Raw genomic sequence first — 16,993 nt, forward strand, 5'->3', positions numbered from 1 at the left:
CCGATGATACCAGGATGAATTCCATTCATTGACAGTAGTGGGGTGGAGTAAACTTTGAACACATTTGTCATGACTGACGAAGTGAAAAGAGAGGCAGGTTCCTCATTCCAGGGGGTGATTTTTGTTGCCGTTCTGATGATGAAAATCTCAATGCAAAGAACTGGGGGGGAAAGCACTCATTTGGCAGGAGGTGACTGTCGCCACATGTTCAGGAGAGAGAGAGGCATCTCACCTTATACCTAGTCAGAGGATGGCCGAAATAGGCTCAGACACTCTGTTATTGGATAGTTTCGCTCCAGTCAGTGATACAGGCTTCTAAAGTCAAGTAGGCCCATTTCAGGGAAGAGTTCTGTGCATTATATCTGCCATTAACATATGGTGTGACTATCCGGCCCTTCCTTTTTTTAAAAAGTATTTTTATTCAAGCATTTTAACACTTATAAACATTACGACACAAAATAAAATAAACCCATCACAAACCCCACCGTCCCCCCAATCAACCTCCCCATCCCCCCGCCCAACAGTTGACGGTAACTAGCCCCCCGAAATGCAGAATAAACAACCCCATCTCCTGTGGAACCCCTCATTTGCCCCTCTTCGGGCAAACTTCACCTTCTCTGAATGCAGGAACTCCATTAGATCTCCCAGCCACACCGAGGCACAGGGTGGAGAAGTTGACCTCCGACCAACAGAACCCGCCTGCCAGTGATAGCGAGGCGAAAGCTAAAACATCTGCTCCCGCTCCTGCCAGGTCCAACACCCCAAATATGGCCCCATGGACCAGACTCCAAATCCACATCCAAGACCGCTGACATGCAGCTGAAGACCAAACATTTCTCCAACTTCGAGCAGGACCAGAACATATGTAAATGATTAGCTGGGACCCTCCCGCACCGTTCACAAGTATCCCCGACCCTCTCAAACAGCTGACTTATCCTCAACTTCATCAGGTGTGTCCCGTGTATGATCTTTAGCTGCATCAACCCCAGCCTTGCACACAAGATTGAGGCATTCACCCTTCACAGCACCTATTACCACAATCCCCCCTCCAGCACCATCCCCAACTCCTCCTCCCTTTCCACGGACACCTTCTTTTCTTCCAAAATCCTCCCATAAATCGCCGAGACGACCCCACCCTCCAACCCCATAACTGATACAGGTTGGAAAGACCTTTATCGCAATGTCCCGCACCTGCATGTACCTGAAACCTTCCTCACACGGGAACCCAAACTTCACACCCAACTCCTCCAAACCCGCGAACCGCCTTTCCAAAAACAAGTCCTTCATCTCCTTTACCCTCTTTTCTCCCATCCCTGAAACCTAGCGTCCAGCCTCGCCGGCTCAAACCCATGATCCCCTTGGATCGGGATCACCTCGACCTAATAAAGTGCTACTGAAATTGCTTCCATGTTTTCAGCATGGCCACCACCACAGGACTCCCCAAATATTTCCCTGAGGTAGATGGGAGTGCGCCGTTACCAGCTCCCACAACCCCGAAACCCTACAGGAACCTGCCTCCATCCTCACCCACAAAGACTCCGTCTCCCAATACCCAGTAATAGTACAACAGGTTCGGAAGGCCCCACCTTCCCCCACCCACCCAACTGCCGGCCCCTCTGAAGTACCATCTTCCTAATCCTAGCCACCTTACCTGCCCAGACAAACAATGAAAGCAGCCTATCCCCGCCCTTAAAAAACAACTCAGGAAAAAGGTCCAACAGGAACTGAAATAAAAATAAAAACCGAGGCAAAATATCCACCTTCACCACCTGCACCCGACCTGCCAACGACAGGGGAAGACTTATCTGGGCCTTCCAGCCGAAGGGATCTTCGGGTCTGCCAAAGGTGACACTGTATATTCTATTCAGTCCTGTATTTCATGGACAAGAAAACAGTTGGAGCAGAGCACGGCCCGAGCTGCAGTGGCAATATTATTGCCATGGCTACGCAATTTGTGGAGCACGGCGGTGGTTTCCAGTTGACTTTGTAGCACAGGAGAAATTGTCATTCTGCCCTTGGGGACATAGAAGAAATTTCGTGTGAGATTACAGAATCCAGCACAGACAAGGGATCTGTCTATTATTGTTACAATGCCAATTGCCACAGAATTAGTTAATGATATACTGGGCAGTAGAGACACGCCCCTGATTATAGAGAAAATGGGGTCCACTCACAGCAATGACCAATAACCCTGAATGTGAAAATCATAGATATAAATCATAGAATCCCTACAGCGGAGAAGGAGGCCATTTGGCCCATCGAGTCGGCACCGATCCGCTGAAAGAGCACTCGAACAAGGTCCACTCCCCCGTCCACCCTGCTCTACGCTGTAACCTAACCTGCACATCCCTGGGCACTAAGGGGCAATTTTGCATGGCCAATCCACCTGACCTGTACAGGGGTTTTTCACAGTAACTTCAGTGAAGCCTATTTGTGAAAATAAGCAATTATTATTATTATTATCTTTGGACTGTGGAGGACTGACTTGTACATCTTTGATGTGGAGATGCCGGCATTGGACTGGGGTGAGCACAATAAGAAGTCTTACAACACCAGGTTAAAGTCCAACAGGTTTGTTTCAAACACTAGCTTTCGGAGCACTGCTCCTTCCTCAGGTGAATGAGGAGGTATGTTCCAGAAACATATATATAGACAAATTCAAAGATGCAAGATAATCTTGCATCTTTGAATTTCTCTATATATATGTTTCTGGAACATTTCTCCTCATTCACCAGAGGAAGGAGCAGTGCTCCGAAAGCTAGTGCTTGAAACAAACCTGTTGGACTTTAACCTGGTGTTGTAAGACTTCTTATTGTACATCTTTGGACTGTGGAGAAATCTAGAGCACCCGGAGGTAACCCATGCATACATGACGGGAAAGTGCAAACTCCACACAGCCAGTCGCCCAAGGCCAGAATTGAACCACAGTCCCGCGCGCTCTGGGGCAGCAGTGCTAACCATGTCCCACCATGCCACCGTCCCAGTTCCAATGGTTACCCATTGTCCTTACTTATCCAAAGAAATTGTCCACTCTCCATTTACAGTAGTTCATTATTTCCATGTCATTTCCTATAATGATTAAAATAGCAGATTCAAAAATCAATATCTGATTTGCCTGAGATATCGAACAGGAGAGTCAGTTGCTGCACCTATGCCGGTTTGTTGCCACTTGTGAGGCAGTTTGGGATAGTGGAGGGTTCTGGGAAACACAAATGAGTTGGCCATGCCTGTTTCCAGCCTGGGTGACATCATGACGACTTCCGAAGGATTATTGGGGATTTTCACAGTAACTTCATTGCAACGTTAAGCCTACTTGTGACAATAATAAAAATTATTATCATTATTATTTTATTGATCCTCTTCTTGTTCTCTGAGTCTCCAGCACTGCCCTGCCTTATTCTTTCCCTCAATACTTAGCTCCTGGCTATAGATTGTAAATCCTGCCGGGTCTTCACTCCATTTCCTAAATGCCGTTGCTGAATTTGCACGAGGCAAATTGACTGTCACGTGGGGGCTGAAGGGTCTGCGGCTCCCAAGTGGGTGGCTGCATGCAAATCAGGACAGCACCTAGCTATCGGAAACCTCTCTAGCAGGAATGCACCTGCGGGCCGCTGAATCAGATTTTCCCCCGGCTGAAACTTTCCCCGCTCACACAGGTGAGTGAAAGAGTAACTTCACAGCGAAGCGTCATTTCCTGGCCCCCCTTCTCCTGTCACCCAGGAACGAAACCACATCTGATATCAGGCAACAGACGGTGTAGCTTAAACATAGTAAAATGTCCCAAAGCATTTCACAAGAATGTTATCAAGCTGAACCATGGGTGTTAGGGGGTATTAGAACAGGTGGTCAACACCTTGGTGGAAGAGACAGATTTTAAGGAGCTTTATAAAGGAGGAAATGGAGTTTGCAAGGTTGAGAGGTTTGGGGAAAGGAATTCCAAAGCTGACGGCCTTGGCAGCTAAAGGCCCTCAGTGGAGTGATGAAGATTAGGGATGTCCAGAGACCAGAATTGGATCGGGGTTGGAGGGTATCACGACGGTAGGGTGAAGCGAGGCCATGGGTGGTATTGAAAACAGGGCTGAGAATGACAGCATGTTTACGGTCCAGATTCGCAATCAGGAGGATGTTTGATGACAGTTCTCTGAATCGCTGGTGTGGGCATCACACAGGATGCTGCACGTCAGTTAATGAAAATACAATTTATTCATCGATCGAGCTGTCAGGAAGCTGAGGTCAAAACTGGAAACCACCAGCTACTGACCCCACCAATTGCTGCATGTTATCAAAACTTAATTCAGGTCACACATCCTTTCATATAATCAAGAGTGGGGAGAAAAATGTCACCAGAGTTTATTTGATGTACATCGAAAACCAGCTCATTTGTTGAATGACTAATTGAGCACAGTTGTGTGTGTGTGTGGCCTGATGGAGGAATAAGCTCAATGGATGGGGATGTCGCTGGTTGTTCAACACCACTATTGATTGAGCATCACTAGGTATGTAGCACTGAGGGAGTGCTACACAGTCAGGGGTGGCATCTTTCAGGGGAGCATTGAATCAAGGCCCTCTCTACCCTTTCCATCAGCATAAACGACATTTCCAAAAAAAGCAGGAAAATCGCTGAGCAGACACATGCTGCTGAAGCTTTTCATCTTGAACCCATCAGGACAGATGCAAGAATACAAAATTGGAAAGCAGACACCGAGTTAATGTTGGATGTAATTCCGTGATTGGGTAGCACTTATTGAACAATCCCGATCACTAACAAATAATTTAAGGTTTTCATGCTGGGCTCACGATGTAGTTTACATATGCTTGCTAGAAGCTACATCTATTCATCTGCACAGAACTGTCTTCTGCAAAAAAAAGGGACATGTCCAGGCATTGCATCTTTTTTTTTAAAGTACGGGGAACAAAACCTCCTGGTGCGTTCGCCGTGACATCATCCTGACCAATCTGAGCTGACTTGCCAACCAATCAGTTTGCCTCAAAGGCTCTTTCCGGAAACACTCAAGTTCCACATGGCAAAGCGGATAATAGAATTAGAATTAGAATTAGAATTAGAACAGTACAGCACAGAACAGGCCCTTCGGCCCTCAATGTTGTGCCGAGCAATGATCACCCTACTCAAGCCCACGTATCCACCCTATACCAGTAACCCAACAACCCCCATTAACATTATTTTTTTTTTAGGACACTAAGGGCAATTTAGCCTGGCCAATCCACCTACCCTGCACATCTTTGGACTGTGGGAGGAAACCGGAGCACCCGGAGGAAACCCACGCACACACGGGGAGGACGTGCAGACTCCGCACAAACAGTGCCCCAGCCGGGAATCGAACCTGGGACCCTGGAGCTGTGAAGCATTGATGCTAACCACCATGCTACCATGCTGCCCGCATGCCGCAATAGACGGAGGATTCACACCGATATCATGGCTGTTATTTAACCTTCAGCCAATATTGCTTCGCTGTTTGTGGGACCTTGATGTGCACAAATTAGTTGCTATATTTCCTGCATTGTTTCAGTGACTACACTGAATTAGTAGCTCATTGGCGATAGAGTCTCATGCATGGGAGTCGTTCACACTACCCCCCAAAATGTGCAGTCAGTCACCCGGTTAGGAAATTGCTCAGCGGCAGAGGGAACGGGGATAATGGGTGAGATTTCTAGTTGGCAGAGTTAGCGACCAGTGATGTCCCACAAGGATCTGTCTTGGGGCCTCCAACTATTCACTGAATTAAGTAATGATTCAGATAATGGTATCGTAAGTAAAATAAAATAATCTTTATGGGAAGCCACATTTCCAAATTTGCCAGTAACAGAGATAGGTGGCAAGGTGAGCAGAGACACTGGGAGTCTAATACAACAAAGGGATATTGATAGATTTAAGTGAATGAGCAAAACCACAAAAACTGGATTTCAGTGGAAGCAAATGTGAGGTTATCCACTTTGAAATTGAAATAGATCGAAGAGGGGACTCCCTAAATGGTGAAAAGCTCAGAATCGTGGATGTTCAAAGGCACCCGGGTTAAATTCTGGCCTTGGGTGACTGTGTGGAGTTTGCACGTTCTCCCCCGTGTCCGCGTGGGTTTTCTCCGGGTGCTCCGGTTTCCTCCCACAGTCCAGATATGTGCAGTTTAAGTGGATCGGCCATGCTAATATTGTCTCTTAGTGTCCAAATATGTGCAGGTTGGGTGGATTGGCCATGGTCAATGCGCAGGGTTATAATAATAATCTTTGTTGTCACAAGTAGGCTTACATTAACATTGCAATGAAGTTACTGTTCTGGCGCCTGTTCGGATACACTGAGGGAGAATTCAGAATGGCCAATTCACCTAACAGCACATCTTTCGGGACTTGTGGGAGGAAATCGGAGCTGCCGGAGGAAATTCACGCAGACATAGGGAGAACATACAGAGTCCTAACAAACAGTGATCCAGGCCGGGAATCAAACCTGGGTCCCTGGGCTGTGAAGCAACAGTGCTAACAGATGTGTTGGGTATTCTGGATCTGTGGAGACTGCGTTTACCTTAGCAGTAACATAAACAGGCTACCAACACTTGTAATAGTACAACTCTATTTTATTTAACTAAGAGCTGTTGAACATACTTGCACCGTGGGTCGACACTATGTTAGATTTATTGAAGACCTATGCCTAACCTGACCAGCCTATACTGCTAGCACATGGTGGATGTTTGTGCTACTGACTGCGGGCTCTGTCTGTCTCAGAGGCTGCATCCCAAAGTGCCCTCTGGCTTTATAGTTACCGTGCCCTAACTGGTGATTGGCTGCTGTGTTGTGTGTGTTGATTGGTCTTGCAGTGTGTCAGTCAGTGTGTGGCTCTGCACCATCATATACTGATGCGTATATTATGACACTAACCACTGTGCTACCATGCTTATGGGGATAGGATGCTTTTTCAGAAGGTTGGTGCAGGCTTAATGGGCCAAATGGCCTCCTTCTGCACTGCAATGATTCGATGGACCTTCTGCTCTGCCAGGTCTGTGAGTGCCCAATGAATCAACAACAGAGCTTTGTTGCTCAGACAGATTGCCAGAGGTTGTGTAGTTCTGTTATGGGTGCGTTGACAGAATATGTCCAGGTGGTGGAGGGGAATGATTGTGCTGTGATTGTGCATCACAGGTATCATCAGGTATCATCATTCGATCTCGACACAGGTGCCACTCCTCCCTCCATTCCTGTATTGTTATACTCTCTGTTTTCCCAATGACACACAGGAGCTTGCACTGAATCACTGCCTAGCTGTTTGTACACAAAGTGATACTCAGATGAGGAGCAATCTCTTTGGAATTGTCTGGCCCAGAGGGTTGTGGCTGCTCACCTGTCGGGTATATTCAAACTGGTTTGTGTGAGGGATAGTGCGGGCTGGTGCAGTTGATGTAAAGGATCAGCCACGATCTGTCTGAAAAGTGGATCAGCTTCGAGAGAATGTGTGGCCTATTTGTGCTCCAATTTCTCAGATCCTTGTATTTTGTTTCTTTCCTGGAAGGCGAAAAATGAAAAATGAAATGTAAATCGCTTATTGTCACGAGTAGGCTTCGACGAAGTTACTGTGAAAAGCCCCTAGTCGCCACATTCCGGCGCCTGTTCGGGGAGAGTGGTACGGGAACTGAACTCGCGCTGCTGGCCTGCCTTGGTCTGCTTTAAAAGCCAGCTATTTAGCCCACTGTGCTAAACCAGCCCCGAATGTGGGCGTCGCTAGAAAGGACAACATTTGTTGCCCATCCCTAATTTCACTTCAACAGAGGGCATTTTAAGAGACAACCACACTGCTGTGGGTCTGGAGTCACATGTAGGCCAGACCAGGTAAAGACGGTAGATTTCCTTCCCTCAAGGGCACGCGCGAATCAAATGGGTTTTTAACAACAATTGATGATAGTTTTGTAATCACCGTTATTTGACTAGTTTTATAATTCTGGATTTTGATTGACTGAATTTAATTTCCACCAGTTGCCATGGTAGGATTTAAACCCATGTCCCCATGTTATTAGGCTGGGTCTCAGGGTTACCAATCCAGTGATAGTATTACTGTGCCGTGTCTCCGGAAGACCGCCACTTCACGCCGTTTGAGGCTGACGGTCGCCTCTTCCACTTCCTCCGGGTTCCCTTTGGCGTCACTAATGGGGTCCCGGTGTTCCAACGAGCAATGGACCGAATAGTGGACCAGCACGGGATGCGGGCCACGTTTCCGTACCTGGATAATGTCACCATCTGTGACCACGACCAGCAGGACCATGACGCTAACCTCGATCGATTTCTCCAGACGGCCCAGAAGCTCAACCTCACGTATAACATGGAGAAATGCATTTTCAGCATGACCAGGCTAGCCATCCTTGGCTATTTCATGGAGAACGGAGTCCTGGGCCCCCTCTTAGAACTCCCTCTCCCTCATTATCCCAGGGCCCTCAAATGATGCCTGGGATTTTTCTCTTATTACGCCCAGTGGGTCCGTCAGTATGAGGACAAAGCCCGCCCACTATTTAAGGCCACATTCTTCCCTCTATCGGATGAGGCTCATTAGGCCTTCACTCGTATCAAGGAGGACATCACCAAAGCGGCCATGCGGGCGGTGGATGAATCCGTCCCCTTTCAGGTAGAGAGCGATGCCTCAGAGGTCGCCCTCGCAGCCACACTAAATCAGGCAGGGAGACCAGTCGCCTTTTTCTCCCGTACCCTCTCTGCTTCGGAACTTCGACACTCCTCGGTAAAAAAAGCACAAGTCATCGTGGAAGCTATACGTCACTGGAGGCACTACCTCGCAGGTAGGAGGTTCACCCTCATCACCGACCAAAGATCGGTTGCCTTTATGTTCGACAACTCTCAAAGGGGCAAAATCAAAAATGATAAGATCCTACATTGGAGGATCGAACTCTCCACCTACAAGTACGACATTATGTACCGACCGGGGAAGCTCAACGAGCCCCCAGATGCCCTGTCCCGCGGTATGTGCGCCAGCGCGCAAGACGACCGCCTGAAAGCTATCCACAATGACCTCTGCCACCCGGGGGTCACCCGGCTCGCCCACTACGTCAAAGCCCGAAATCTGCCTTTCTCCACCGAGGAGGTAAAAGCCATCACCAGGGATTGCCCGATCTGTGCGGAGTGCAAACCGCACTTCTATAGACCAGACAAGGCCCACTTGGTCAAGGCATCCCGGCCCTTTGAACGCCTCACTATCGATTTCAAAGGGCCACTCCCCTCGACCAATAGGAATGTGTACTTCCTGAACGTCATCGATGAGTTCTCTTGCTTTCCCTTTGCTATCCCGTGCCCCGATATGACCTCCCACACAGTCATTAGGGCCCTGCACAGCATCTTCACCCTGTTTGGTTTCCCCAGCTACGCACACAGCGACCGGGGTTCGTCCTTTATGAGCGACGAACTGCGTCAGTACCTGCTCGAAAAGGGCATTGCCTCAAGCAGGACTACCAGCTATAACCCCAGGGGGAACGAGCAGGTGGAGAGGGAGAATGCGTCGATCTGGAAGTCCGTCCTACTGACCCTCCTCCCATTGGCAGGAAGTCCTCCCCGACGCGCTCCATGCTATTATGTCCCTCCTATATACGGCCACCAACCAGACCCCTCACGAGCGGCTATTTGTTTTTTCCAGGGGCACTACCACGGGGGTTTCGCTCCCAGCATGGTTGAAGTCACCGGGCCCAGTTCTCCTCCGGAAGCACGTCCAGACTCACAAAACTGACCCACTCGTAGAGAGAGTGCTCCTGCTCCATTTGAACACACACTACGCATTTATAGAGTACCCTGACGGCCGTCAGGACAGTGTTTCCCTCTGGGACCTGGCGCCTGCAGGATCCAACTCCCACACTACCTCCGCTGAGTTACCCCTCGCACTATACCTCTCCCAGCCCCCCGCGCCCGGCGCCCCCACGCCTGCAGTTTCGCTGCCCGTGCTCCGCGACCCCGCGCCCTTGGGTTTCCGGTGCTCCCTGTCACCAGTCGAACCAGTCGGATGCGAAGCTCTGACTGAATCACCCCCGGAGTCCGCCATGGATCCCTCGCCGACCGCCACCGCCCACCACCAGAAGAGGCTGCCACCCCGGTGCTTCGTCGATCCTAGAGGACGACCCGGCCGCCGGATCGACTTAATTTGGGATTTATAACCTGTAAATTGGAACTTGTAACTCGTAATTTGGATTTTGTAGAGACATCACCCCCGCTGGACTCAATCGTTTTTTACAGGAAGTGAATGTGGTGAATCGCAGTCCGTGTAATTCACACTGTTATTATATATAATGTACTGTGTCTTTGTAAGCTCGGTATATGAACAGTTGCACGGCTTTGCCCATAGGGGGAGTTTGTACTGGGCTCCACCCTTGGCTCCGCCCATGGCTCCGCCCATGGCTCCTTCCACTAACCGGAAGTATAAAGCTTGGTAGTCGTGAGCGTGCCTGCCAGTTCATCTCGTCGCAGGCAGGCTCTGTTGTAAGACTATTAAAACCACTGTTCACTTCCAACCACGTGTCGTGTGAATTGATGGTCACATCAGCGAAGAGGATAAAATCGCTGACGAGGACACAGCCAACGTGCGAGTATTCGGTTTAATTGAAGTCTGAAGGAAGGAAAGACTCACCGTTTGCCTGTCTGGGTGAATAGATAGTGGCACTCCCTGAGGGACAGATGCAGAGCAAACATGAATTGGCTAGTGCAGTCGGAAGTTTGGGAAAATGGAGGAGAGAAAAGCAAATCAAAAGAAAATCAGATGCAAGAGCTGTGATCTGAGTTTAAGAAAAAGGGGAATTGAAGTTCAAATACAAAAGTAAAATGGGAAAAATGCCCCCAATGAACTGCGGAACCTGTCCTAGAAACATGGGAAAGTGAGGAGGCTGAGAGGCTGGGCTCCTAATCTCCTGCGCAGACTGGGTTTGGTTCCAGGTGGATTCTGCACTGGCTGACTGCACGCAGCAAGGGTCTTGGCAGAGCAGACCTCCATCGGTTCAGGAGCAAAGAAAAATAAAGTTTTTAACACAGCTCTGTGGATTTTCACAGTGCTAGATCTGCTGGTGAAAAACAAACAGCACATTGAGAGAAAACAGACTTTTTTCGGGGGGTGTGGCTGAGAGGGTTAGAAGAGAGCTGTGGAAATCATGGAGAAAATGTTCCACCTAAAATAAGAGAAGTGAAACAGTTTTGAAGGGTGTACATAAGGAAAGGCTGCAGGTTCCCACCAAAACTCCAGAAATGCAGAAAAAGCACAGACAGAGAGAGAGCGAGAAACAGCAATTGTGAGCGCATAAAAAAATTTTTTTGGCAGTCTTAAAGCGGTACTGCATTTAATATTGTACAACATTTAATGCAACACCCATCAGGAGGAACAGAGGAAAATCAGCGAAGACCCCAGGTAGAGGGCAACTTTAAAAAGAAGGTCCGTAAGCAATGGATGATCTCAGAGAAGGCAGTGAAGGCCTCCAGGCAGAAGCAACGAAGATCTCGAAGAAGAGATAACTCTGCAGTTCAGATAAGGTCATAAGTCCTCGAGGGAGAGCCAACGCCAGACTCAGCATAGGCAGCAGAAGAACCCTGGAGAGGATGAAGCAGTGGAAGACCCTGACCCCGGAGAGAGGGGGGGAACCACTGAGAGAACCCAAGAGGTGGACAACAGAAGACCCTAAACGACTAAATGAAGAACCGAAGGCGACGAGACTAAGTTGCATTCCATCCCTTTGTATCATAATGAGAGGTTCCTTGGACAGTTTGGCAATGAACTATAATCAAACAATAAAACTGCAATCAGTCAGAAAGTACAAGCCACAGCAGCGGGAGAGTGAAGATTGAAGAGAAAAGAGTTGGATAAACTTAGCTGAAAACTGCAGCGAGTCGAAAATGAGTTAAACGTTTGTGACCTTGATCTAAACAAGAGGTAGCCTAGATCCTCCTACATCAAGAAAAGTTAAAAAGAACACTATTCAGAAGTTGGAAGTGGCTAGAAAATCTCTCCAAGGCCAGTAAGGAACAACACAACATTCACTAGCCAGCGGTAAGGGAACAAGAGTTACATAGAACATAGAAAAATACAGTAAAGAACAGGCCCTTCAGTCCACGATGTTGTGCCGAACTTTTGTCCTAGATTAAGAACAAATTAATCTACACCCCATCATTCTACCGTAATCCATGTACCTATCCAATAGCCGCTTGAAGGTCCCTAATGTTTCCGACTCAACTACTTCCACAGGCAGTTCCATGCCCCCACTACTCTCTGGGTAAAGAACCTACCTCTGAAATATCCCCCCTATACCTTCCACCATTCATCTTAAATTTATGCCCCCTTGTAATGGTTTGTTCCACCCGGGGAAAAAGTCTCTGACTGTCTACTCTATCCATTCCCCTGATCATCTTATAAACCTCTATCAAGTCGCCCCTCATCCTTCTCCGTTCTAATGAGAAAAGCCTAGCACCCTCAACCTTTCCTCGTAAGACCTACTCTCCATTCCAGGCAACATCCTGGTAAATCTCCTTTGCACCTTTTCCAAAGCTTCCACATCCTTCCTAAAATGAGGCGACCAGAACTGCACACAGTACTCCAAATGTGGCCTTACCAAGGTTTTGTACAGCTGCATCATCACCTCACGGCTCTTAAATTCAATCCCTCTGCTACTGAACGCTAGCACACCATAGACCTTCTTCACAGCTCTATCCACTTGAGTGGCAATTTTCAAAGATCTCTCTGCTCCGCCACATTGCCAAGAACCCTACCGTTAACCCTGTATTCCGCATTCATATTTGTCCTTCCAAAATGGACAACCTCACACTTTTCAGGGTTAAACTCCATCTGCCACTTCTCAGCCCAGCTCTGCATCCTATCTATGTCTCTTTGCAGCCGACAACAGCCCTCCTCACTATCCACAACTCCACCAATCTTCGTATCATCTGCAAATTTACTGACCCACCCTTCAACTCCCTCATCCAAGTCATTAATGAAAATCACAAACAGCAGAGGACCCAGAACTGATCCCTGTGGTACGCCACTGGTAACTGGGCTCCAGGCTAAATATTTGCCATCCACCACCACTCTCTGACTTCTATCGGTTAGCCAGTTCGTTATTCAACTGGCCAAATTTCCCACTATCCCATGCCTCCTTACTTTCTGCATATGCCAACCATGGGGAACCTTATCAAATGCCTTACTAAAATCCATGTAAACTACATCCACTGCTTTACCTTAATCCACATGCTTGGTCACCTCCTCAAAGAATTCAATAATACTTGTGAGGCAAGACCTACCCCTCACAAATCCGCGCTGACTATCCCTAATCAAGCAGTGTCTCTCCAGATGCTCAGAAATCCTATCCCTCAGTACCCTTTCCATTACTTTGCCTCCCACCGCAGTAAGACTAACTGGCCTGTAATTCCCAGGGTTATCCCTATTCCCATTTTTGAACAGGGGCACGACATTCGCCACTCTCCAATCCCCTGGTACCACCCCTTTTGACAGTGAGGACGAAAAGATATTTGCCAACGGCTCTGCAATTTCATCTCTTGCTTCCCATAGAATCCTTGGATATGTCCCGTCAGGCCCGGGGAATTGCCTATCCTCAAGTTTTTCAAAATGCCCAACACATCTTCCTTCCTAAAAAGTATCTCCTCGAGCTTACCAGCCTGTTTCACACTGTCCTCTCCAACAATATGGCCCCTCTCATTCGTAAATACTGAAGAAAAGTACTCGTTCAAGACCTCTCCTATCTCTTCAGATTCAATACACAATCTCCCACTGCTGTCCTTGATCGGACCTACCCTCGCTCTCGTCATTCTCATATTTCTCACATATGTGCAAATCATCTTACAATAAGTAGATGACGAAAAGTTGAGAGAAAACGCAAAACAAGCAAAACTCGACAACAGAAGAATGGAACTCGAGTCGGGTCAAGGGAATCCCGTTGTAATGGAGGCTATCAGTTTGTGATGGGTGAGAGAACTGCTAGTCTCAGAGTGAAACGCACCAAAGATGTGATTCATGGCGTTAATGTAGGACATCATCTTGCATCATCGACTGTAAGAGTCATTCAAAGGTCATGAAAAACAGGTTTGATCAGTTCAAACAGGATTTGTCCAAGAAGGAATCTGAATTCCTTGTCTTACAAAATGTTATAACCTGCACGAGGCCGACATACTCATTGAGTATAAGGAGGAGAGCCCATGGTAACCCTAATAACGTGTTATATATAAGTCATCCAGGTTCAGAATTGATACCTCACACCTCACTGGGATCTGAACAGTATTGTACATATTGAATAATGGGGGGCGCTTTAGCTCACTTGGCAAGACAGCTGGTTCTTGATACACAGTGAGGCTAGCATCAAGGGTTCAATTCCCGCACCAGCTGACGTTTTTCATGAAGGCCCCGCCTTCTCAACATTGTACCTTGTCTGAGGTGTGGTGATCCTCAGATTAAATCACCACCAGTCAACTCTCTCCTTCAAAGGGTAAAGCTGCCTATGGTAATCTGGGACTATGACAACTTTACCTTACCTGATAGTAAAACTAGTTTCTCTTTATCGACTCGTCTATGGTCACTAAACAAACCAAGCTTGAAACAGTAAACAATCAAAATTCCGATTGAGGTTCTCAAGGAATCACTCACTGCTAAAGAGCAGGGAGGCGCCATACTTCAAGCAGAGTGTAGCAATATCATGGTTGTTTTGTAATTCACTGGCTGACCACTAGGAGTCTCATTAGTATATAAGTGAATGTTAGAGTCAGGTGACCCCTTAGACTGGCTGGAGGAAGCTGAAGAGAGAGGTTGCTTGTACTTGATCTTACTGTTATTCATCTGTTGTTTTGTATATAGTTTACCCACAATTATTGTTAATAAATTGTTTGTAGCTTTAGCTACAAGTATTCCTGAAATATAAATCAGGCCATCTGACAAGAACATTACACAGAGGACATCAAGGTTACCTCACTGGAGAGAAATACTAGGGATTTAGAAAATGAAATTCCAATGCTTGAAGGCTAAAAGAGCTTTGAGTACGGAAGAGCAGGGAGAGGAACTTAAGCAGATGGAAGTTTACAGGAGCTATTATTGGGAATTGTTTGGCGCTCCAATCAAATGAGCAACTATTGGTCATGTGGAAAGTGCCGATGAGCGTGAGAGACGGGCATCCTGTTAGGGGTTTGAGGGGGCTGCGGAGGATAAACCAAAAGAATGAACACAACTGTTGGGGCAAGATAACAATTCAGGAGAACTATCTAATAAACACAACAAGAAGGGTGCAATGGTTAGCACTGCTGCCTACGGCGCTGAGGACCCGGGTTCAAATCCCGGCCCTGGGTCACTGTCCGTGAGGAGTTTGCACATTCTCCCCATGTCTGCGTGGGTTTCACCCCCACAACCCAAAAGATGTGCAGATGGGTGGATTGGCCACGCTGAATTTCCCCTTAATTAGAAAAATAAATGAACTGGGTACTTCAAATTTAAAAAAAATAAACATGAAAAGAAAGAAGAAATGTTGAACGGAGAAGTAGCGTTTGACGCAATCACAACAAAAGGAACGTCGAAATTGTCCGAAAAAAAACAGCACGAGAAGGGAGAGATCGTTATCAAATGTTGTTGGAAGAAAATGTTGTCCGAGATGGATAAACTGAACGGATTGCCAAAGCAGAGCAAGGGACCAGAAAATAGTTGCGATCCTTTTCGGCAAGAGGAAGTTATTCTGGCAAAAGGAAAGCCACAGTCATCGAGGAAGATCACCGGGGCGTTCAGTCACTGAGCATCAAGCTAGCGGGAAATGTCAGTGGATTGGGAATTTCCCGCAAAGAGCTGGAAGTCAAGGTTGAAAGACTGATGGACCACCGCTTCCTCGGGAAAAATTGACTTGGAGGAAAACTAGAATAAGCTGGGCAGAGAGATCAGAAAACAAGAACAGCTGAAGAATCGGATACAGACAGATCAGCTCCGAACTGAGTGAGAGTTTGGGAAGGCAACAGTTGGGAAACAAAGTTCAATTGGGACAGATTTGGAAACAAGTTAAACACTACGGTCGATGTAGAGAAGTTGTCCCGGGGCAGTGAGGCCAGTGGCCTCTGTACCACTCCTCCTGGCTCTCAATAAACGCTGTTCACATGAAGAGCCTCCATCCCATCACTATCAGGTCATCACAACATCGTAAGAATTGCCTCGTAACTAGACGTTTGTAACTTGAGTTTTCCTTTTGTTTATTTGTGTGGACATTTTGACTGCCCTCCCAGAGCAAGCCAATTACCTCCATTTCCACCTTTACCTATTCCTTCTTCCATCTTTTATCCTCCTCCTGCTCTCTCAATCCTATTCCCACTAAACATCTGACCACCCAACTTCCTCTCTCGATCCCCATTGTAGACTGGGTGGTCACGTGGATGCTGGGATGACGCAGGTACAAAGGGGAGGGGGTCACAGTGCGAGGAACTATCCCCTGGGCCTGGGGCAGACACACAGCATGCAAGAGCCGCTCATTATTACCAATAAACCTTTATTGTTGTTAGTCCCTGGTCGCCAGTTCTTGCAACCCATTGGGTCACTACATCGACCCACTGGCATTTGACAAACACATCACAGACAACTCGACACAATTGGAAAAAGAACGGCATGTCTACCGCTTTGCCGGACTATCAGACAAATCAAAGAAGGTCCAGGCGTAAATCCTCTTAAATTTAGCGGGCCCTGAGGTGGTCAAGCAATTTGAGTCCTATTGCTTTTCAGACGGAGGAAGAGGAGGACCCCAGATATTGTTGAAAATGTTCGAGCACAAATGCATTCCAGTAAAGAACATTATATTGGATAGACACAGGTTCAATAGTACCAACCCAAAACTTGATGAATCCATTCAATCGAACACCGTGACTCTAAAACATAAAGCTGCTGTTGTGTCATCAGGACAGCATCACACTGATGCTAATCCACCTTGGTCCAGATGTACGCACTCTGTAGCACCAGGCCCCAGAAACGATAGAATATAAAGGCCTATTCAACTGCATC

The sequence above is a fragment of the Scyliorhinus canicula genome, chromosome 21 (genome assembly GCF_902713615.1).
Source record: "Scyliorhinus canicula chromosome 21, sScyCan1.1, whole genome shotgun sequence".
NCBI lineage: Eukaryota > Metazoa > Chordata > Chondrichthyes > Carcharhiniformes > Scyliorhinidae > Scyliorhinus > Scyliorhinus canicula.